The sequence below is a fragment of the Lepus europaeus genome, chromosome 13, assembly GCF_033115175.1.
Source record: "Lepus europaeus isolate LE1 chromosome 13, mLepTim1.pri, whole genome shotgun sequence".
NCBI lineage: Eukaryota > Metazoa > Chordata > Mammalia > Lagomorpha > Leporidae > Lepus > Lepus europaeus.
In genome coordinates this window covers 90,371,919-90,396,676 of record NC_084839.1, presented here as the reverse complement: position 1 = coordinate 90,396,676, position 24,758 = coordinate 90,371,919, and positions in this window count along the sequence as shown.

Here is a 24,758-nt window from a genome sequence, read left to right as displayed (position 1 = left end):
GGTGCTGGTTCCTGTCTCTGCTGCTCCACTTCCAGTCCAGCTCCACGCTGACAACCTGGGAAAAGCAGCAGAAGACGGCCCAAGTGCTTAGGCCATTGAGACCCACATGGGAGACCCAGATGAAGCTCCTGGCTTTGCTGTTGCAGCTGTCTGGGGAGTGAACCAGCAGATGGAAGAGCTCTCTCTCCATCTCTCTCTGAAACTTTGACATTCAAATGACCAAATCTCTCTCTCCTTTTTTTTTTTTTTTTTTTTTGACAGGCAGTGTGGATAGTGAGAGAGAGAGACAGGGAGAAAGGTCTTCCTTTTTGCCGTTGGTTCACTCTCCAATGGACGCTGCGGCCAGCGCATTGTGCTGATCTGAAGCCAGGAGCCAGGAGCTTCTCCTGGTCTCCCATGCAGGTGCAGGGCCCAAGGACTTGGGCCATCCTCCTCTGCCTTCCTGGGCCATAGCAGAGAGCTGGCCTGGAAGAGGGGCAACCGGGATAGAATCTGGTGCCCTGACCGGGACTAGAACCCGTTGTGCCGGCGCTGCAAGGCGGAGGATTAGCCTGTTAAGCCACGGCGCCGGCCTCTCTCTCTCCTTTTAAAGAAGAATGGATTTGCTGGGCCACAGAATGTGGGAGATAAGACCAATCTGACTTTTATTATGGGAATTTTCACTGCCACTGGCAGGGTGTGAGGGTTCCAGTGTTCCATTTCTTCATTTACATTTGCTGCTGTGAGTGTAATGATATTTCACAGCTGTTTTAATGTGCATTTATTTGATTATTAATGGATAGAGCCCCATTCATATCTGGATTACTGGATATCTTTGTTTTCAGAGTGGGAGAAGTTCTTTTGATATCCATAAGTTGATTACATCAGTTTGCAAATATTTGTACCATCAACCGTAGTATACATTTTTTCTAAAATATTTATTTATTTATTTATTTGAAAGGCAGAGTTACAGAGAGAGAGAGAAACAGAGATCCTCCAACCGCTGGTTCACTCTCCAAATGGCCACAACAACTGGAACTGGGCTAGGCAGAAGCCAGGGGCCTGGAACTCCCTTCACATCCACCATGTGGGTGACAGGGACCCAAATAATGTGGCCATCTTCTGCTGCTTTCCCAGGTGCACTAGCAGAAAGCAGGATTGGAAGTGGAGCAGCCGGGACTTGAACCAGCACTCTGATATGGGGTGTTGACATCGTTTAACGTTGTGCTGTGCCACAATGCCAGCCTCTCTTTTATTTTATTTTTTTAGTTTTTATTTATTTACCTATTTGAGAGGGAGTGAGACAGAGAAATCTTCCCTCTGCTGGTTCATTCCACATGTGCCCTCAACCAGTTCAGGCTGGAGCCAGCCACCTGGAACTCCATCTTGTTCTCCCAAGTGGGTGACAGGGACCCACATCACCTGCTGACTCCCAGCAGGACTTCAGCAGGGAGGTGCAATCAGAAGCAGAGCTGGGGCTTGACCTCAGGCACTGTGATATGGGATGCAGGCACCCTAAGCAGTGTCTTAACAATCGCACCAAACACCCATCTTTTGTCTTGCTCTTCACAAAGCCTGATGTTCTCTGCAGATACCTGTATCAGTCTGGGTCCCCTCGGAAACCACCCTCTAAATAAGGAAAGTTTAATACAAAGAATCATTAAGACATGACAGAAAGGAAGCTATAAAGATAACACTGAAAAGGATACCCTAAGGCAGAGGGAATGCACCCAAGTGGGCCTTCTTTCCCAAGGCTGGGCTTCACAACAAAGTGCTCTCAGCACTGTGGTTGGTGGGGAAGTTTGCTGGGCCATAGGCAGTGAACAAGCAGGAGCCACCCCTTCAGACTCAGGGTTCAAAGGCTGGTGGGTGGGTGTTGAGATGTTAGAGCCAGGAACCTCGAGAAGGGATGGGAAGGCAGTTACTGGGCCCAGGATGAAGCTGCAAGATTGCACCATGCGCTCCAGCACGCAGATGACCCCATACATTCTCCTCCGTGACCCTCTGTGCAACAGGAACAAGAAAGGGCTGCGCGTTGGAACCAGGAAGGGAAGCCGCCTTGCTCCTGCAATGTCTCTCTAGCGCCCTCTTTTGGTGCAGTTCTGTGTGCTTGGCTGTAAAGGAGAAATGCTTAAAGAATCCGCGGTACATCGTGGAGCAGGTACTGAAGGGTGCATTTGGAGCTGAGAGGCAATACATTGATAACAGGCACAACATCTTTATCGTCTTAGAGAAGTTCTCCTCTGTTATAGGTCGTGGAGAGTATTTTGCATAAATGGATTTTTATCAAAATAAAAAAAATTTTTTTTTTTTTTACATCTTTTGAGAAAGCCATATGGTTCTTCAGTGTTTTTAATGTGGTCAGGTATGTTCATCCATTACTTTTCAAAGGAATGAGTATTTTATTGTACCTTAAAAAGATACATACAATTGTAAGCTTTGCAAGCAATGTCTCTGAAAATGTGAATTTTGTAGGACATCAAAAGTATTCTCTGAAAGAGAAAGAAGCAGGTGTCATAGTTTGCATGAATTTATTTATTCATTTTTTAAAGGTCATTTTTATCTTTTTTTTTTATTTCAAAGGCAGAATTACAGAGAGGCAGAGGCAGAGAGAGATCTCCCATCTACTGGTTCATTCCCCAAATGGCCGCAACGGCCGGAGCTGGGCCCATCCAAAGCCAGGAGCCAGGTGCTTCTTCCATGCCTCCCACATGAGTGCAGGGGCCCAAGGACTTGCTTTCTCAGGCCGTAGCAGAGAGCTGCATCAGAAGTACAGCAGCTGGGTCTCTAACTGCCACCCATATGGGATGCCAGCACTGCAGGCAGCGGCTTTACCTGCCACGGCCCCTGTTTGCATGAGCTGATCTTGCTGGATGAGAAGACCAAGGTCAATGTGGAAGCAGGCATGGGGGGAATAGTCTTGGGTACGGCGCTGCAGTCCAGGGTCTCCACAGCTGTATCTGGTGTACTTGTACTGGCTGCTTCATCCAGATGTCTGAAGATGGAGTTTAGACCCTCTCTCGAGTGTTTGGTGGATGGCTTCTTGTGAGGCTACAGGAGCATTGTCAGTACCTGAGGCAGATTCCACGAATACTCTCAGGGCCTCTGTGTAGATCTGGAGAGTAAAAGTCCCCAGGAATTCACCTTCAAGTAGTGCAAAAGGGACCTCTCTCTGCCGCTCTGTCTCTGCCTCTCTGTCTGTCTCTGTCTCTGTCTCTCCGTCTCTGTCTCTGTCTCTCTCTCTCTTTCCCTCTTTCTCTCTACCATAGCAGCATATCAGGGTTACCTGTGGTTTTACCTTAACCTTGTGGTCTTTGAAGGTGGATAATCCTTATTTTAAGAACAATACAGGCCTGCACAGTGGCTCAATAGGCTAATCCTCCGCCTGCAGCGCCGGTACCCTGGGTTCTAGTCCCAGTTGGGGCACCGGTTCTGTCCCGGTTGCCCCTCTTCCAGTCCAGGTCTACTGTGGCCTGGGAAGGCAGTGGAGGATGGCCCAGGTTCTTGGGCCCTGCACCCCATGGGAGACCAGGAGGAAGCACCTGGTTCTTGGCTTCGGATCGACGCAGTGCGCCAGCCGTAGCGGCCATTTGGGGGGTGAACCAGGAAAAACAAAAAACGAAACAACAGCAACAACAAAAAAAGAACAATACAGCAAGCTGGATATTGTTGTTTACTAGACATGCAAATGGCCATCTCTTTCCCTTTTAATTTCTTTTGCACTATAGTTGAATTCACAGACAGTAAACATGTTTCTGGTTTTTTTTATTTTTACTTTGAAATCATCAGTCACTATTTTTTTTTTTTTTGATAGGCAGAGTGGACAGTGAGAGAGCGAGACAGAGAGAAAGCAATCACTATTTTTTTAATCACTATTTTATACTTTTTTTTTTTTTTTTGACAGGCAGAGTTAGACAGTGAGAGAGACAGAGAGAAAGGTCTTCCTTCCGTTGGTTCACCCCCCAATGGCCACTACGGCCGGCGATGCGCCAATCTGAAGCCAGGAGCCAGGTGCTTCCTCTGGGTCTTCCACATGGGTGCAGGGCCCAAGGACCTGGGCCATCCTCCACTGCACTCCCGGGCCACAGCAGAGAGCTGGACAGAAAGAGGAGCGACCAGGACAGAATCCAGTGCCCTAACCGGGACTAGAACCCAGTGTGCCGGCACCGCAGGCAGAGGATTACAATCACTATTTTAAATAGAGTCACCCTTATTCTCAGCAAGGAATGTTGTGTCCAATAGGGATTTGTAGGTTTTTGTCATTGTGTGTAACTTGGTTTGAGGACAATGACTAGAGCTTGGGGAAAATGACTAGAGTGCAGTGAGACATTCAGGATCCAAAGTCTTCCTGCTCAGTGGCTGTGTGCAGTTTTCCCTTGGACTCCTTCCCTGAGGTCACCTTCAGAGTGCGGTCGGTGGCTGTTTGGGACTTCAGGTTCGTCTCAGTCCGTACCAGTTGCTTGGCTCATGTGTCTACCGTGCTTGCTTGTGGCTGATTTGCAGGGTGATTGGCCATGTCACACCCCAGGCGGCATCCAAGGATGCTGGCTCAGCTACATTGGCCAGGAGGCTCTCCTGACGTTCCCCCTGGAGCCCTACGTGACTCCAGGCTCACTCTGAGGGATTCTCTCTAGGAGACTTCCAGCTAAGCGGTGGAGTTTCCCTAACTCATCAGAGACCAACCCAGGAATCCAAGCTCCCCATCTTGGATTTTATTTTACTGTGGGAAAATATATTTAACATAAAATGTGCAGTTTTTTGTTCATTTTTGTAATTTTTAGACTTCAGATTGAATTTTTTAATTTATTTTGACAGGTAGAGTTATAGACAGTGAGAGAAAGACAGAGAGAAAGGTCTTCCTTCCATTGGTTCACCCCCACCCACCCACCCAAATGGCCGCTATGGCTGGCGCTGCACCGATCCAAAGCCAGGTGCTTCCTCCTGGACTCCCATGCGGGTGCAGGTCCCAAGCACCTGGGCCATCCTTCACTGCCCTTCCAGGCCACAGCAGAGAGCTGGACTGGAAGAGGAGCAACCGGGACTAGAACCCAGCACACAAATGGGATGCCAGTGCCGCAGGCGGAGGATTAACCAAGTGAGCCATGGCGCCGGCCCCCAGATTCAATCTTATTAATTACATACATACCATAACCACTATCTAATTCAATGCTTTTATCACCCCAAAGAGGAACTTTCTACATGTTAAGCAGTCACTCAGCATTTCCCCTCTGCCCAGCAGCTCCTAACAGTAATGTGCTTTTGATCTATGAGCTTGCCTGTTCTACTATATTTCCTATAAGTAGAACCATACAATACTTGTCCTTTCATGCCTACCTTGTATCACTTAGCATAATGTTTTCAAGATTCAACATATTGTACCATGAATTTGGAACTTTATTTCTGAAGAATTTTCTGAATAGTTCATTGTATGAGGGAACTGGAAAAGTTAGTTCATGAAAAATGGAATTAAAAGATAAGTTTGTTGCCAGCATTATGGTGCAGCAGGTTTAGCCACTGCCTGCAATGCCAGCATTCCCCTGTATGCACCAGTTCATCTCCCAGCTGCTAGCCCTACCACCCACAGAGACCCGGATGGAGTTATGGGCTCCGGTTTTCGGTCTGGCTCAGCCTTGGCCATTGTGGCCATTTGGGGAGATGGAAGATTTCTCTCTCCCCACCCCTGTCATTTTGTAACTCTGTTTTTCTTCTTCTTCTTCTTCTTTTTTTTTAAAGATTTATTTTATTTATTTGAAAGTCAGAGTTACAGAGAGAGGCAGAGAGAGAGAGAGAGAGAGAGAGAGAGGTCTTCCATCCTCTGATTCACTCCCCAGATGGCCGCAACGACCAGAGCTGCGCCGATCCAAAGCCAGGAGCCAGGAGCTTCTTCCAGGTCTCCCACGTGAGTGCAAGGGCCCAAGTACTTGGGCCATCTTCTGCTGCTTTCCCAGGCCATAGCAGAGAGCTGGATTGGAAGAGGAGTAGCCAGGATTAGAACCGCTGCCCATATGGGATGCCGGCACTGAAGTGCCTGAAGGCAAAGGCTTTAACCCACCATGCCACAGCACCGGCCCCTGTAACTCTGCGTTTCAAATAAATAAATAAGTCTTTATTTTAAAAAAGGTAAGTTTAGGGACAGGCCTAGGGGTTATGAAGCTGCTTAGAACACCTGCGTACCCTATCAGAGTACCTGGATTTGAGTCCTGGCTCTGTTCCTGATTTCAGGTTCCTGTTAAAGCAGACCCTGGGAAGTAGCAGGTGATGGCTCAAGTAGTTGAGTCCTTGGTACCCTTGCGGGAGGCTTAGTTTGAGTTCCCAGCTCCTGGCTTCAGACTGGCCTAGCCCCAGCTGTTGCAGATATTTGGGGAATGACTCAGTAAATGGAAAACCTCTATCTTTCCGTCTCTTTGTTTTTCTTTCTCTCTCTCTTTCAAGTCAATAAAATAAAGTAACAAAAATGTTAGAAGATAAACTTGGGTGCAAAATAGTTTGAAACCCACGCATACAAGGGGTCTTCAAAAGGCTCATGAAAAATGTATATTTTGAGACTTGGGCATGGATTTCAAAGTTGTTTTAACAAAATAAGCATACCTTTTAATTTCAATTTTCCATGAACTTTTTGAAGTACTTGCATATATATAATGTTTTGTTTATCCATCGTGATGGCTAACTTGTGTGTCAACTTGACTGGGCCATGGGATGCCCACACATTTGGTTAACGTTATTTCTAGGAGTGTCTATGAGGGTGTTTCCAGAGGAGATTAGCATTTGAATCAATAGATTGAGGGGGGCTGGCGCTGTGGCACAGCGGGTTAATGCCCTGGCCTGAAGCACCAGCATCTCATATGGGTGCCAGTTCTAGTCCCGGCTGCTCCTCTTCCGATGCAGCTCTCTGCTGTGGCCTGGGAATACAGTAGAAGATGGCTCAAGTCCTTGGGCCCCTGCACCCACGTGGGAGACCCGGAAGAAGTTCCTGACTTCGGATCAATGCAGCTCCGGCTGTTGCAGACATCTGGGGAGTGAACCAGCAGATGAAAAAAAACCTCTCTCTCTGTCTCTACCTCTCTCTGTAACTCTGTCTTTCAAATAAATAAAATAAATCTTTTTTAAAAAAAAGATTGGAAAGAATTACACACAGAGAAAAGGAGAGACAGACAGAGAGAGAGAGATCTTCCATCCACTGGTTCACTCCCCAGTTGGCTGCAACAGCCAGATCAGGGCCCATCCGAAGCCAGGAGGCAGGAGCTTATTCCAGGTCTCCCACATGGATGCAGGGACCCAAGGATTAGGGCCATCTTCTACTGCTTTCCCAGGCCATAGCAGAGAGCTGGATCTGAAGTGGAGTGGCTGGGACTCGAACCAGTGCCCATATGGGATGCTGGCACTGCAGGCAGCAGCTTTACCTGCTACACCACAGTGCCAGCCCTTGACAAACACTGTTAAAGGGAAAGGAATCCCAAAGCCAAGCTTTCCTTTTGAGATTTTGTCTTCTGAAACTGGTCAATTCCTACAGCCTTTCCCTACCCTCACATCACTTCTTATACTTTCCTTAGTTCATTTAGTTGTATTTGCTGGGGACGTTGGTCTGGATTACCTGAGAAGGAAACCCAGTTGTCAGTAGTAGCAGCAGCAGCAGCAGTAGTTTATTTTGCTTTTTGCATTTTTGTCTCTCAAGTTCCTGTCAAGAGCTATTGAGCCCCCTGCTGCAATCTTCAAGCTCCCAAGCCAACCTCAGTTCTTCAGTTTTCACCCCAAAGATTTGACTTCCTTCCTTCTGAGAGGAAGCCAACCCTCCCCCACACCCTCCCCCTTCTATTGCTGGTTGGTTGGTTGGTGGATGGCCAGTTAGATTTTGTGTCTTCACGCTTCTTCACTTGCCCTCCTCTCTTCATCAGCATGGAACGGCTTCACTCAGCGGCACCTTTCTCTCTCTCATCTCCCCCTTCCCGTCTCACCTTGCATCCCCTCCCACAGGGGGCTTCAGTCTTCCCTCATCCACGGATCGTTCCACTCTGCGTACAGACATTCCCAGGTATTCCTCGCCCAAACAGACCTTACCATAAATCTCGTACCATCTTACCCGCCATCTCGTCTTTGCCCTGGTGTTCACTGATAGTCCTTCCTGAAAACACAGCTTGTGGATTCTGCTTCTTCCCACCCCATTCTACTGAAATGCCTTTGTATGTGGATGACTACCGTTGACATCCAGGTCAGCAAATTTATTTTTTTATTTTTCTTTTTAAGATTTTATTTATTTATTTGAGAGGTAGAGTTATAGACAGAGCGAGCGAGCGAATGAGACAGAGAGAGAGAGAGGTCTTCCATCCACTGGTTCACTCCCCAAATGGCTCTAATGGCCTCTGGCTGATCCAAAGCCAGGAGCCAGGAGCTTCCTCTGGGTCTCCCATGTGACAGAGCACAGGGGCCCAAGCACTTGGGCCATCGTCCACTGCCTTCCCAGGCCAAAAGTAGAGAGCTGGATGGGGAGAGGAGCAGCTGGGACATGAACCGGCGCCCACATGGGATGCCAGTGCCATAGGCAGAGGCTCAACCTACTTACCACACCACACCACAGCGCTGGCCCCCTAATTTTTCTTGGTGTCTTCTATGTTGATTTTTTGGGGGGTACATAAAATTGTAGCTTGCTGTTCATTAAATCTTTTTGCCCTTAGCCTAAATTGCTATTCTGTTTTCCTAACTCTTTTCCATCCATTGTGTCTCTGTCCCTTTAGCTGCCTCTGTTTCTCCTGTTCCTTATAAAACTACTATAACTTGAGAGTTTCTCAGGTCTTTGGGACTGGGGGATGGTTCTGTGGTTGGGAAGCTAAGTATGTCACAGGTGGGCCCAAGTCATGTCCTAGTGCAGGGAATGGGGAAAAAGGAAACAAATTGTTCTACCTAAAAATGTAAAAATCCCTTTCAGTGACGAGCTGCGAACATTTTTGCAGGTTCCATTGCCTTTAGGAAAACATTTCTCCTCCTTGATGTGTGTTTAGACTACATTTTCCCCGAGATTCTCGCTTGTCCTTGAAAAGAGAGGTGTGGCTGTGTTTTCCTGTTATCTGTAGGACCTTTTAGAAGCCGCTCCTGGCCTCCCACCTTGGAGAAGCCTGAACAGGGACTGCCGTGGAGTGGGAGAATCCTCTGCAGGTGACTCCCCGCAAACAACGTGCGTGGTCATTCTGGATTGAGGAGCTCGTACTCTGGGGACTGACCTGGGAGTGCTCATGTGCCCTGACAGGATAGAGGGAGGTGGCGGCCCAGGGTCAGAGGACACACTGGGTCCGGAATAGAGGGTGGAGATTTTCACAGCAAAACAGCCCCCTACAGGATGGACCCAGAGATACAGGCGCCAGTGGGCAGCATGAGCAGCCCCAGCGGTGCCGAGAGGAGCTATGGGGAGAATGATAGTGGAGCACAATCACACTCAGGTGCCCCCTTCCTAAATAGATCAGACATGGTCTCTTACTCTGTTTTCTGCTGCTAGAACAAAATAACCAACACTGGATGACTGGTAAGAAAAGAGGTGGATTTAGCTCACAGTTCTGGAGGTCCAAGAACCTGGCGCTGGCATCTGCCCCTCCCCCCTTGAGGTGGGGACCTCATAGCAGACAACATTAAGTGCAAGGGTGGCAAGAGAGTGCACATGGAAAAGGCAGAACACCAATAAAACAGCTTTATAACAACCTGCTCTTGTCCCTCAGCTCCAGCTCACACCTGGGAGACCTAGCGTTAAACCATTCACAAGGGTGGAGCCTCTGTGAGCTGATTAGCTCTTAAAGGACAGCCCTCTCTCAATGCTGTTACATTGGGCCTTACACCTGAACACAAGTTTTGGTGGTGCCAACCCCATCTGAACCTAAACAGAACGATTTCCCAAGTTGTCTCTTGAACTCTCTTGTCCTCCTCTTGGTCTCACCACACCATACCACAGAACCTTCTACTGTTTATTATGTCATCTTCTTCCATAGGCTTATGTTTTGTTTGTTTGTTTGACAGGCAGAGTGGATAGTGAGAGAGAGACAGACAGAGAGAGAGGTCTTCCTTTATGCCGTTGGTTCACCCTCCAATGGCCGCTGCGGCCGGCGCACCGCGCTGATCTGAAGCCAGGAGCCAGGTGCTTCTCCTGGTCTCCCATGGGGTGCAGGGCCCAAGCACTTGGGCCATCCTCCACTGTCTTCCCGGGCCATAGCAGAGAGCTGGCCTGGAAGAGGGGCAACCGGGACAGAATCCGGCACCCCAACCGGGACTAGAACCTGGTGTGCCGGCGCCGCAAGGCGGAGGATTAGCCTGTTAAGCCACGGCGCCGGCCATAGGCTTATGTTTGTCTACAGAATCGACTCCTGCCCAGCCCCTTCCATCCTAAATTTTAATATCAAGCCCACAGTTTCCTATTTCCTGTTAGGTGACTGTATGGACATAGTGCTCATACTGCTTTGCCTTTGCTTCACACCCTTTTTGTCCAAGCCAGCGTATCCCTTTCCTACTATGGTTTGCCTGTGGTTTGTCTCCACCAAAGCTCCTGTTCCGCCTGGCCCCTGATGTAGTAGTGTTGTGAGGTGGTGAGGCCTTAAAGATGTGTCCTGGGTCATGAAGAGTCTGTCTCATGAAGGGATTGATATAGTTCTCCCCAGAGTGAACTGTAATAAAGTGAGTTTGGGGGCAAGCATTGTGGCACACGAAGCTGGTGATACCTGCGTTCTATGTCAGAGTCCTGGCCTGAGTCCTGGATACTCTGCTTCAGCCCAGCTCCTGCTGACGCGCCTGGGAAGCAGCGGTTAATGATTCAAGTGCTTGGGTTCCTGCCACCCACAGGAGAGGCACAGATGGAGTTCCTGGCTCCTGGATTCCTAGCTTCAGACTGACCCAAACCTGGCTGTTGGGGGCAATTTGGGGGAGTGATCAGTAGATAGAAAATTTCTCTCTCTCTCTCTCTCTCTCTTTCTGCCTTTCTTTTCTTTTCTTTTCTTTTGACAGGCAGTGTTAGACAGTGAGAGAGAGACAGAGAGAAAGGTCTTCCTTCTGTTGGTTCACCCCAAAAATGGCTGCCATAGCCAGTGCACTGCGCTGATCTGAAGCCTGGAGCCAGGTGCTTCTACTGGTCTCCCATGGGGTGCAGGGCCCAAGCACTTGGGCCATCCTCCACTGCCTTCCCGGGCCACAGCAGAGAGCTGGCCTGGAAGAGGAGCAACTGGGACAGAATCCGGCGCCCCAACCAGGACTAGAACCCGGTGTGCCGGCGCCGCAGGTGGAGGATTAGCCTAGTGAGCTGTGGTGCCAGCTCTGCCTTTCAAATAAATAAATAAACGAATCTTTTTTTTAAAAAAATTAAGTTTAACTTCCTTGCTTTTGTCTCTTGCCTAAGGAAACCAGTCAAAAGAGTTTTCCCTGAAAAAAAAATTATCTCTTACCATGGTTTTGTAGGGAAGTCAAACATGAACACAAAATGAATATAGTTTTCCAGTCAAAAATGTATCTTTTGCAAATTTTATTAAATTTATGCTTTTTCAAGCCGTTTGCAAATCTGGCTCAATATACTAACATGGGAGGGAGGGAGGAGAGGATAGCATTATATTCTTAGAACTGTATATTCTAATATATTGAATCTGATAAAAATTTGTTAAAAATTTTTTAAAAATTAATAAATTATTATAAAAAAGCCATGTTTCCGCCGGATTCTGTCCCGGTTGCCCCTCTTCCAGGCCAGCTCTCTGCTGTGGCTAGGGAGTGCAGTGGAGGATGGCCCAAGTCCTTGGGTCCTGCACCCCATGGGAGACCAGGAGAAGCACCTGGCTCCTGCCATCGGATCAGCGCGGTGCGCCGGCCGCAGCACACCAATCGCGGCGGCCATTGGAGGGTGAACCAACGGCAACAGGAAGACCTTTCTCTCTGTCTCTCTCTCTCTCTGTCCACTCTGCCTGTCAAAAAAAAAAAAAAAAAAAAAGAACAAAAAAGCCATGTTTCAGGCCAGTGCCGTGGCTCAACAGGCTAATCCTCTTCCTGCGGTGCCGGCACACCGGGTTCTAGTCCCGGTCAGGGTGCCAGATTCTGTCCCGGTTGCCCCTCTTCCAGTCCAGCTCTCTGCTGTGGCCAGGGAGTGCAGTGGAGGATGGCCCAAGTGCCTGGCCCCTGCACCCCATGGGAGACCAGGCCAGCTCTCTGCTGTGGCCCAGGAGTGCAGTGGAGGATGGCCCAAGTGCTTGGGCCCTGCACCCCATGGGAGACCAGGAGAAGCACCTGGCTCCTGGCTTCGGATCAGTGCGGTGCGCCAGCCGCAGTGCGCCAACGGCAAAGGAAGACTTTTCTCTCTGTCTCTCTCTCCCTCACTGTCCACTCTGCCTGTCAAAAAAAAAAAAAAAGCCATGTTTCTAATATAATGTACTTCTTCCAAAGTAATATAAATAGAATTAAAAATTTTTTATTTTATTTTATTTTTTTGACAGGCAGAGTGGACAGAGAGAGAGAGACAGAGAGAAAGGTCTTCCTTTGCCATTGGTTCATCCCCCAGTGGCCGCCGCGGCCGGCGCACTGCGGCCGGCGCACTGCACTGATCCAAAGGCAGGAGCCAGGTGCTTCTCCTGGTCTCCCATGGGGTGCAGGGGCCAGGCACTTGGGCCATCCTCCACTGCACTCCCTGGCCACAGCAGAGAGCTGGCCTGGTCTCCCATGGGGTGCAGGGGCCAGGCACTTGGCCATCCTCCACTGCCTTCCCGGGCCATAGCAGAGAGCTGGCCTGGTCTCCCATGGAGTGCAGGGGCCAGGCACTTGGGCCATCCTCCACTGCACTCCTAGGCAGTGTCTTGGCTGCTGCGTACAAACATCTATGCCAGCAGGTGGAAGAGCTCTCTCTGTCTCTTAGTCTGTCTCTGTCTCTCTCTGCCTCTCAAATGAAAATAAAGTCAATAACTTAAAAAAATTAAATAAAATATGATAAATATAGAAATAGAAGAAAATTACACCTTGCAAACCAGACAAGTTTTAACTCTTTAATCTAGCAGAATTAATAATCTACTGGTGTTGGTGTGTGACCAACACAGCCATAGAGAAAGCACAAAGTGACAAGTTTTAATCTCTTAAATAATTAAGTGTTGTTTGCTTTGGCTGATAGAGAGTAGTTTTTTAGTTCCCAGAAAGCGATATTTTTTTACTTAACACTAACCTTGAGGGTGTTTTGATGTCAGTGCCTAGCTAACTGTATTGCAATTTTGGCAAATTCCTTGGAGTCTGGAGAAAAAAAATCCATGAAACAGACTTCTCATTGATGACTTAATATTATGTGGATGTGGCTATATTATCTCTGCTTTTTCATTTTAATCAAAGGATGCTGATTACTAAAATATTGAGATTGAATCTTAGCTGGTACAGATTCTAAATCAACCTCTGTCTCACATGCAAACACATGGGCACACATACAGCACATGCACACCCCCACATGCACACATATAGTGGATGAGCGCACACACACACGCACACACACACACCCTTCTATTGCAGCCTAAGTGTTTGGAGAAGAAATCTTGTCTAGTCTAAGGAAATGAGATGGTTTTCAGATTACCTGAACTCTCTGAGAAGGAAAAATGCATAGATTCTAGAATCGTCCTAATGTACTGACATTATGGGTATCTACCCAGACTGCAAAACTGAACACCTAGTGTGTCACGTGGCAGCTGGATCCATAGCCTGTCTGTCGTGGTGAGAGTGGCTCAGTAAGAAGAGAGGAGGGATGTGGGTCTTCCAGGTAAGACCGTCCCTTCAATGAGACAAGTATCTGCGCACCTGTGTGCCTTGCCGGTTGCCCACAACAGGGGGTGTAACTGACCGAGGACCCTAGCTGCCCCACTCTGAGATCCTCCATGGTGTACACCAGGCCCTGCGTCCCCAGGGCAGCTCTAAGTCCCTGCCTGAGGGGGACGGGGTACTATGGAAGTCCTGTCCCCTGAGCCAGGGGACTCCAGCTTTGCCGAAGCTTCCTTTTATCTTGTGAAAGTTGGGTGGGGGTCACCCTCCTCCCCGCCTTCTCTCCTTCACTCGGAGTCAGATCCGCGTCAGCGTTTGATGGCTCCCCCAGCCCTTTTCAGCTTCCTGCGTGTGCTGATTCGCACAGTCGTCTGCCCTACCGAATCCTTGCACATTTAATCCCATCTGCAATGAGCGGGATTAACATAGCCTTCAGAATGTGCAAAGTTCTTCTGTGTGTAAACACGAGAGAAACAGGAATGGAAGAACAACTCACCCTCACTTCTTTGGTCCTTGCTCCTGCAGAGCCGAGCCTGGGTGCACTTTAACACTTAGCATGAACTCAGTGACTATTTTAGGGCATCAGTCATGTATTCCTTTTCATCATTAGTCTATCAGTTGTCCCTTCGGAGAATCCTGATGTCAGTGAGAACATCCTGAAGGGATGATTTATTTGGGTGGTGATGCAAGCCAATGTTTCAAGAGTACCTGGCACTTACCAGACATGGGGCTGGACACGGTGCGAACCCTGAACAGGATGGGCACCTTTAGACACCTCCTCTTGAAGAACATTCAATCGATTTAGGAAGACAAGATTTCTGATCATAAAACCATACTTAACAACATGTATATACTGTAAATGTATATTTAGAAGTCTATAATTCAGCATGTAACATGTAATTGTATGAGACTATGTGAAAATATAGAAAGGAGATATAGACCAGAATGTTTCTGTGTTTATGGGGCCTTGAAACATATTCTATCTGAATTCCATTTGCAAAAATTCCTCCCCATGCAGAGACTTTTATTTCTCTTGGTGAGTGTAGCTTTTATCTAATGCATATACAGATGAGCTGTCCCTAAACCGGCAAGCTTTGGAGGAGGTGAGATTCTACTTCTGTGTCTCTCCCAGACAGACTGACTTTCATAAAAAAGGGTTGTGGGAGACTTTTCCGTCTCTCTGCCAAGGGCAAGCAGAGCCCTGGTTTCATCTGGGAGCCAGGAGCCAGGAAGGTACCATTTAATGTCTGTCACAGCTCGGAAAGTGTCTGCCAAATGTCCTTGTTTTCTGGATGAAAAGGAAGTGACTTGGACAAGGTGGCTGTCTCAATTTGTCTTCTGTTGCTATAATTAAAAAAAAAAAATCACAGACTGGGTCATTTATAAAGCACAGAAGTGTATATAGCTCACAGTTCTGGGGGCTGGAAGTCCAAGGTCAGATGGCCACAGCTGGTGAGGGCCTTGTGCTGCATCGTAGCATGGTGGAAAAGTGGCAGGGCGAGAGGGCCAGCACTCCAACCCTGTGATAGCTAATGCAGTGCCACAAGAACTGTATGAACCCCTCCCAGTGACCCAGTCACGTTGCTTCTCAGAGGTCTCACCGTGGTGAGCTGGGGAGCAAATGTGAACGTGAATTTCAGAGGGGACACACTATCTTCAAACTATAGCAGAGCAATATGGTAAGGAGTGTTTGAAAACAGCAACCAATCTCAGTTACTTCAAATAAACAGAACTCACTATAAGGACTCAGAGATATTCCATAGAATCCAAAGGGAAAGATAGAGTTGGGCTGGAACTAAGACTGTAGGAAGCTGTGGAGGACAGGGAACTCTCTCTGTTTCTTTTACCTGCCCTTCCTTGGTGTCTTCTTGGTGGTTTTATAGCCTCTGGCTATTTCAAGAGCATCCGCAGTCTTACTCCAATTCCGGTTACACAGGGAAACTGATTGGTTCTCTTTAGTTCCTCACCCATGTTTTTGGAGGAAAAAAAATCTGACTGGTGCGCTCCAGATCCATTGTTCAGCTTGGCCGAGTGAGCTGTTGTTGGAGGGCAGGGGGTGCCTGTAACATAAATGTAGCTGCCTGGGGATGGGGAATGGGAGGGAATAGCACACATACGGTAGCAGAATTAGTGCGAGCTCTGCTGGCATCCCAGAGATATCTGTGTGGAGGTAATGCTCACAGCAGATACGACAGGACTCAGTATTTTCTCACGCCTGGTTCTCTTGATTTCACCAGGGCCTAGAGCAATGCAAAATATATATGTGTGCATGCAAACACACACAACACACACTACAAGCACACAACACATAGGTACATGTATGTACACATGTATGCATACGCACATGCATGACAGGTAAATGTCAGGGGAAGTGGGGGCAGAAGAACAGATAATGCGATGCCTTACATTTTTTACATCTTGAAAATAGCAATTTTATCACTTTCAATATTAATCAGTGGGATCATAATTTATTTTTTTTAAAGATTTATTTTATTTATTTGAAAGAGTTGCAGAGAGAGGTAGAGAAGACAGAGGTCTTCCATCTGATGGTTCACTCCCCAATTGGCTGCAATGGCTGGAGCTGCACCAATCTGAAGCCAGGAGCTTCTTCCGGGTCTCCCATCTTCTACTGCTTTCCCAGGCCGTAGCAGAGAGTAGCCAGGACTAGAACCGGCACCCATATGGGATGCTGGCACTTCAGGCAAGGCCGTTAACCTGCTGCGTCACAGCGCCGGCCCAGGGATCATGATTTATATTTCGCCCCTGACATTTCACACACTTGGTGTTTCCAAAAAGCTCCAGGAATTTTTATCTGGGGAACTGAGGCATGTTGTTCCTCCTTCTGTTTCCTAGTCTTAGGACTAATAACTGAGATGAGATAATGCTAAGCTACAATATGCGCACTCCTTTTATGGTAGGTGAGATGAAGCAGGAAACAGACAAGCAGTAGCAGAGCCTACAAGGAAGAAAAGGGAACAGAGATTAGCCCAGAGATACAAAAAAAAAAAAAAAAAAAAAGAATAGAAAAGCAGTTTCATCAAGGAAACAAAGTTGGTTCACTGAAAAGATCAATACCTGTAGCTAACATATATCAACACTTGGCTAAGAAAAAAAAAGAGAAGATATAAATAACTAAAATAAGAAATTAAAATGAGGACACTACAACTGAACTGATAGAAATTAAAAGGATTAGGGGCCAGCGCTGTGGCACAGCCGGTTAAAGCTCTGGCCTGAAGCGCCAGCATCCCATATAGGTGCAGTTCTGGTTCTGGCTGCTCCACTTCTGATCCAGCTCTCTGCTATGGCCTGGGAAAGCAGTAGAAGATGGCCCAAGTCCTTGGGCCCCTGCACTCGCATGGGAGACTTTGAAGAAGCTCCTGGCTCCTGGCTTTGGATCTGCGCAGCTCCCGCTGTTGCAGTCAATTGGGGAGTGAACCAGAGGATGAAAGACACACACACTCTCTCTCTCTCCCCGCCCCCTCTCTCTCTGCCTCTCCTTCTCTCTGTGTAACTCTTTCAAATAAATAAATAAATCTTAAAAAAAAAAAAAAAAAGATGCAACCTTCCGTATCGGAGTGCCTGGGGCTCAGTGCTTGCCTCCAGACCCTGGCTCCAGCCTCCTGATGATGCAGACCCTGGGAGGCTGCAGGTGTGGCCCAAGTAACTGAGTTCCTGCCACCGGGTGGGAGACCGGGTTTGAGTTCTTGGCGTTGGGCTCAACGCAGCCTTGGCCATCGCGGGCATTTGGGGAGTGACCCAGCAGATGATATATATATATATATATATATGTATATATATATATATATATATATATATAGACAGGCAGAGTGGACAGTGAGAGAGAGAGACAGAGAGAAAGGTCTTCCTTTGCCGTTGGTTCACCCTCCAATGGCCGCAGCGCGCCGATTCGAAGCCAGGAGCCAGGTGCTTCTCCTGGTCTCCCATGCGGGTGCAGGGCCCAAGCACTTGGGCCATGCTCCACTGCACTCCCGGGCCACAGCAGAGAGCTGGCCTGGAAGAGGGGCAACCGGGATAGAATCCGGCGCCCCAACTGGGACTAGAACCCGGGGTGCTGGCGCTGCAAGGCGGAGGATTAGCCTATTGAGCTGCGGCGCCCACCCCAGCAGATGATATGCGTGTGTCTCTCTCTCTCTCTCTCTCTGCCTTTCAAATATGAAAAAAAAAGTTTTTAAATACCCGTATGCTCTCCTAATGCCGACTCTAACAATATTATGTGATGTCTCTGAAACACGATTTCCTTACCAGTGTTCCTGTACATTCTTGCAATATTTTTAGGTGACTGAATAAAAAAAAATCAACTCCCCACCTTGTGGTTTTAAAATACAGTTTTCCTGAAATATAATTTGTCTTCACAGCATGTAGTCTGAATCATTGTTGTTCTTGTGTCCACTAAGAATTTAAATTCCAATTTAACTGTAGTGTTCATGTTATTATATTTAATTGCTGTATTCTAACAATCAGCATATAACATCATCCCCAAATAGAACTGAAAGTCACAGTCATCTCCTGCAACTTTTAAAAAAAATTAATTAATTAATTTGAAAGGCAGAGCTACAGAGAGAGAGGCAAGACAGAGAGAGAGCTTCCATCCACTGGTTCACTCTCCAGATGGCCACCACAATGGCCAGTGCTGGAACAGGATGAAGCCAGCAGCTTCTTTCAGGTCTCCCATGTGGGTGCAGGGGCCAAGCACATGGGCCCTCTTCCACTGCTTTCCTTGCGGTGCCGGCACACCGGGTTCTAGTCCTGATCAGCGAGCCGGATTCTGTCCTGGTTGCTCCTCTTCCAGGCCAGCTCTCTGCTGTGGCCCGGGAAGGCAGTGGAGGATGGCCCAAGTCCTTGGGCCCTGCACCCACATGGGAAACCAGGAGGAAGCACCTGGCTCCTGGCTTCGGATCAGCACGGTGCGCCGGCCGTGGCAGCCATTGGAGGGTGAACCAACGGAAGGAAGACCTTTTTCTCTGTCTCTCTCTCTCTCACTGTCCACTCTGCCTGTCAAAAAAAAAAAAAAAAAAAAAAAAAAAAAGGTAAAGCTTCCCACATCTACTGGAGTGCCCTGAATGCTTATTCTCAAGACCTGGGCTCTGCAGGCTAAAACCACTTCCTTTTTCAAGTCCGTTCACAGACATTGATGTTTCGCTGGATTCAGTACACCTGCCCAGGCCTGTGTGAGTATTGGGTCCCAGAGCCTATGTTTGTTGGATCAGGGCTTTGTCCCAAATCAATCCATCAACCAGCTGCCCTCCTGCCTTTCTATGGGCACCTTTCCTCTGTCTCTCTCTCCTTTTCTTCTGACTTGCTGTCCTAGTTTATGCAATGTTACAAAAAGCGATAAAAACAACAAAACAAAACAAAACCTAAGCAGGAAATTCTAAGATATTCATATAGGTCCAGAAATGATTTACATAGTAAATAGTTTTGCACAGTTGTGATGTGTGTCATTATTATCTTGTTCTACTTCTCTCACTGGATATCTCATTCACAAATTATCAGGATGTTTGCTTAATTTTGGTAGCTGAATGGGTATGACAGAGCAGTTTTTCCCAAAGCCATCCCAATGCTTCAGGCAAGGGCTTTAACCCGCTGCACCACAGTGCCGGCCCCTTGAAACTTTTAATACAAGTTCAGATAGATGCAAATGTTGAACATCAAAAATAAAATTGTGTGGCCAGCACTATGGTAAAGCCACTGCCTGCAGTGCCGGCATCCCATATGGGCACCGGTTCAAGTCCCGGCTGCTCCACTTCTGATCCAGCTTTCTGCTATGTCCTGGGAAAGTGGTAGAAGATGGCCCAAGTCCTTGGGCCCCTGCACCCACGTGGGAGACCCGGAAGGAGCTCTTGGCTTCTGGCTTTGGATAGATGCAGCTCTGGCTGTTGCAACCAATTGGGGAGTGAACCAGCAGATGGAAGACCTCTCTCTCTCTCTCTCTCTCTCTCTCTCTCTCTCTCTTTCTCTGCCTCTCCTCTTTCTGTGTAACTCTGACTTTCAAGTAAATAAATAAATCTTTTCTTTTTTTAAAGATGCCATTAACCTACATCAGAGTACCTGGGTTCAATTCCTAGCTCCAGCTCCCAATTTCAGTGTGCTGCTAATGCAGACCCTAAGAGGCCATAAATAGATGTTGGCTTAAGTAGTTGAGTTCTTGCCACCCACATGGGAGACCTGATTGAATTCCTGGCTATTGGCACTTGGGGAGTAAACCAGCAGAAGCTCTCTCTGTGTCTGCCTCTCAAATAAATACATAGAAATTTTAAAAAATTGCTGTATCACTCTTTAGAACATTTTCAATAGTTTCAAAATTCTATGCAACAAATTCTCCCAAGGCAGCTTTTCCTCCTTGAACCTAATTTTCCTGTTTATTTTCCCCACAACAGTTGTATAATACCAAAATATTATACTTCGAGGCATCTTACTGTTTTTGGTACCATACAAAATAAGTGTAAGGAAATTGGAATTTTAGCACTTCAAGGTGATCGTAATAGCCTAAGCATTAACTTTTCTTCCAGATTAAATTTTCATAATAATCATTGTATTAAAAATCACAACAAAATATATTACCACTTTTTATACATAATGAAACCTAAAAGGTGGATTTCTGTTGGAAAGCAATCTGTAACTCAGTTGCATCATGATCCAACATTTTCTATGCATTTAGTGAAAAGGAGAGAATCCAAAAGTTTCGGAATGGCTACTGTAACATTTTATTTCTTGCCATTAGGAGGTAAAAATGATTATATTATAAAGTAAAACAAACTTGAAGGTCCACATATTAGAGTAAGTATTTCATAATACTTGTAAAAACAGTTTTTAACGTCTGCTTTGAAAGACACACACCAAATCTGGGAGAAGTCGCGTTAACAGTCTTGTCTGTGGGTTTTAGTCAATGAGTCATGACAGCGTTGGGCAGAGCCAGAAAACATTTACATTGAAAATAATCAGTGGCATTAACCTCTGCTTCTCTGGCGACACGAAGTACATTTTTTCCCCAATAATGTTGTATCCAGGGCTGAGAACAGATAACAGTGGAGAGGAAGAGTTTATATTTCAGTATGAAAATAAGCTCTTCTTGATAATCACTGTGGCTCAGGGCTGCTCCCTCAAGGGATTCTTAGGAGAGACAATCGTGGCTTAGCAATAGAGACAGGGTGGGCCATTTTTAGTCCGGGACTGTGCGATGCACTTTCCAATCTGCATAATTGGTACCTATGATGAAAATTATTTGCCTTCACAGATTGGACTTTTCTCTCTTTTTTTTTTTTTTACAGGCAGAGTGGACAGTGAGAGAGAGAGACAGAGACAAAGGTCTTCCTTTGCCGTTGGTTCACCCTCCAATGGCCGCCACGGCCGGCACACTGTGCTGATCCGAATCTTCTCCTGGTCTCCCATGGGGTGCAGGGCCCAAGCACTTGGGCCATCCTCCACTGCACTCCCCGGCCATAGCAGAGAGCTGGCCTGGAAGAGGGGCAACCGGGACAGAATCCGGCGCCCCGACCGGGACTAGAACCCAGTGTGCCAGTGCCGCTAGGTGGAGGATTAGCCTGTTGAGCCACGGCGCCGGCCTGGACTTCTCTTGAGTGTTGTCACCTGTAATCTACATGGCTTTAGCTTCAGATACCATAAGTCGTATAACCAATTCCCCATTCTTGAGCTCTGGAATGATTCTTACCTTTTCCAGTTGTGAGTAGTTTTTATGAGCTGTAATTCCCAATGTAGAATATGGGGTTAGAAGTCAGCAAATAAACATGTAGCTCCTATTGTACATATTGTCACAGTGTGTCCTGGGTCTGACCAAGTTGGGTGTTTACAATATTATTTGGGAGCTTTAAAGGTACTTCAGACTATCATAAAATTTTATGTCTACCTTTGTAAAATGGCACTCATGCATTGATTCATTGTATTTGCTGGTGTGTAAACTGCCTGCTTTGATGATCCCCTATCTGATGGAGCCTGGGTATTGATCTTTCATATTTGCATTCACTCTGTGTCCTTTGGAAGGCGTTTTATCAGGGATGTTTTCCCTTCCCTGTGCACACAGGCTGTTGGCTTGCCCTTGGCGCACTGGGGCGAGGGGTCCTGTTATCACCGGAGAACCTGCCAGGGCCCAGCTGCTATGTCCTTGGGTCTCTTTGAAATCTAAACTCAAAGCATCTCGGTGCTTATTTAGCACTGGCTCATGCTTTTGTGCTATCTAGGAGCAGAGTTCACTCCTGCCCTTTGATTTTTATCAAACCTACTTTGTGGGCCCTCCTTATGCAGTCTTCCAAATTTCCTGGGGTCTCTTTATGCGATGTTGCACATTCGGGGGCGATCTTTTCACTGAGGGAGGCAGGGGTGGCACAAGTCTCGGCACCTGCGAATCCCAATCATGTACTTACCTAAGATATTTTTGTTTTTGTGATGTCTCTTCCTTCAGTGAATTCAGCACTACTTGCCCCAGACCCAAAAGTGAGTCTGCACACTGCAGCCAAGTGCCTGCCATCAACTCTGCTGTGCTGCTACCCGAGCTTGGAACTCAATCCTGAACTGTTCCGGTAACTTCCTCTTGGACTCTGTCCTGGGTAACAGGAACTGAAGGAATAAAAGAAAGTTGATTTATTTACAAAGCCAGGAAGTGGAATTGCCGCTTGTTTGTGGTCAGCAGATACAACTAAGTAGAGACAGCCCTCCAGGCCAGACCCTCCCCAAAACAGGAATGGCCCCAAGAACCATGGCAAGAGCACATGGAATATGCTGGAAGTTCACTCCTTTGGGATCAGTCAATGCATTCTGCCTTTGGCAAAGCTGCTGAGGAAGCCGGGGGAAGGATGGCTTCTCCATTATCTGTGGACCGACTGGTAATGTGCTTCACAGGAGTTGTTAGCTCAGGAGTTGTTCCAAGGGGGAAAGCCCATTCCCGTGAGGTCTGATGTGTGGACGGTATCTGTGCTTGGTCTCCCTTCAGAGCATTTCAAAGTCGAAGGCAGGCCAATTCAGTCCCTAAAGAAAGCAAAGTGCTCGAGGTTAGTTAAATATCAAAGAAATACAAAGATGAGGTGGGATATCTGACTCTTCCAAAGTTGACAAGTTGTGGGTAGGGAGACGAAATTGCTTAAGAGTTTTCTTAATGGCCGGCACCGTGGCTTAACAGGCTAATCCTCCACCTTGCGGCACCAGCACACCGGGTTCTAGTCCCGATTGGGGTGCCGGATTCTATCCCCGTTGCCCCTCTTCCAGTCCAGCTCTCTGCTGTGGCCTGGGAAGGCACTGGAGGATGGCCCAAGTCCTTGGGCCCTGCACCCGCATGGGAGACCAGGAGAAGCACCTGGCTCCTGGCTTTGGATCGGCACAATGCGCCGACCGCAGCGGCCATTGGAGGGTAAACCAATGGCAAAAAGGAAGACCTTTCTCTCTGTCTCCCTCTCTCACTACCCACTCTGCCCGTCAAAAAAAAAAAAAAGAGTTTTCTTAATTACTCCGAGTTAAGACGTTGCAGATAGGTGAGTCTGATGTATAGATGTTCGATTTAAACTTGATCTTTGAGCAATATGTAGCTATCATTCTTTGCTTTGGGTTTAGGGGATTCTGTTTTCTTTACAGAGCCATATTTGAAACTGGAAAAACAAGGAAACTGAGGCGTTTTGTAATAGAGTTTCACACTACTTGACAACATTTGGTCAATGGCAGTTCACACATAGAGTGGTGGCGGCGTTACTTTATGCTGCATGGGATGATATCTTATATCCCATCTTGGTTTGTGTAAGTGCACCCTGTGATGTTCACACAAAAATGAAATTGTCAGGGAGGCACTTGGCCTGGAAGCCGAGTTGCCCCTTGGGAAGGCTGTATCTCATATCAGACTGCCTAGGCCTGAGTCCCAGCTCCACTCGGGAATCCAGCCTCCTGCTAATGTGTGCCCTGGAATGTGCTCAAGTGACTGGGTCCCTTCCACCCAGGGGAGACCCAAACTGAGTTCCCAACTTACGGCTTCACCCTGGAATAGACTTCTGTTGCCATTATTTGGAGAGTGAACTAGGGAGATCTCTGTCTGTCTGTCTGTCTGGGCCTGGCTCTCTGCTTCTCAAATAAATGAAAAATTTAAAAATGAAATCACCTAAAGGCACATTTCTCAGATCTATCTCCATTGTTACACAGCGGACATCTGTCTTTTGACTATCTTTTGCAGTCACCGTGAAGAGACAGTCCAAGCCCAGACTGTCTGTACTTGTGTGATGCTGGCTCCTGCAACTTCAAGGACCGCCTACAGCAGGGGAGGCGTAGAGCAGCCCCCTAGGACCTCACATCCAAACCCCTGGCTGAACCTCAGCAGCTGATGGAGAGCTGAGGTTGGGCTGGGGTTCTAATCTTTAGAGCAGGGAAGTAAAGGAACATGAGAGCCATGGACCTTGGCTTTCCTCATTTGGTGTCATTTAGAGTTTTCCAGAGAAATTATATATATTTGTCATAGGGAACTGGCTCGTGCAATTGTGGAGGCTGACAAGTCCCAAGATCTGCAGGGTGAGTTGGCTGCCTGGAGACCCAGGGGAGCCAATGGCACAGCTCCAGTCCTGTTCTAAGGTTTGGGAACCAAGACAGCCAATTGTGTGAGTTCCAACTGAAAGGCCGGCGCCAGGAGAGCTGATGTTTCAGTTGAAGTCCAAAGGCAGGAAAAAGCCAGTGTTTCAGGTCACACACAGTCAGACAGAGAGAACTCTCTGGTCTATTCAGGTCCTCAATTTTTTTAAAAAGATTTATTTATTTATTTGAAAGTCAGAGTTAACACAGAGAGAGGAGAGGCAGAGAGAGAGAAAACTCTTCCATCCGCTGGTTCACTACCCAGTTGGCCGCAACAGCCAGAGCTTCGCCGATCTGAAGCCAGGAGCCAGAAGCTTCTTCCGGATCTCCCACGTGGGTGCAGGGGCCCATGGACTTGGGCCATCTTCTACTGCTTTCCCAGGCTATAGCAGAGAGCTGGATTGGAAGTGGAGCAGCCGGTCTCAAACAGGCCAGGCCCTCAATTGATGGGATGAGGCCCACTCACCTTG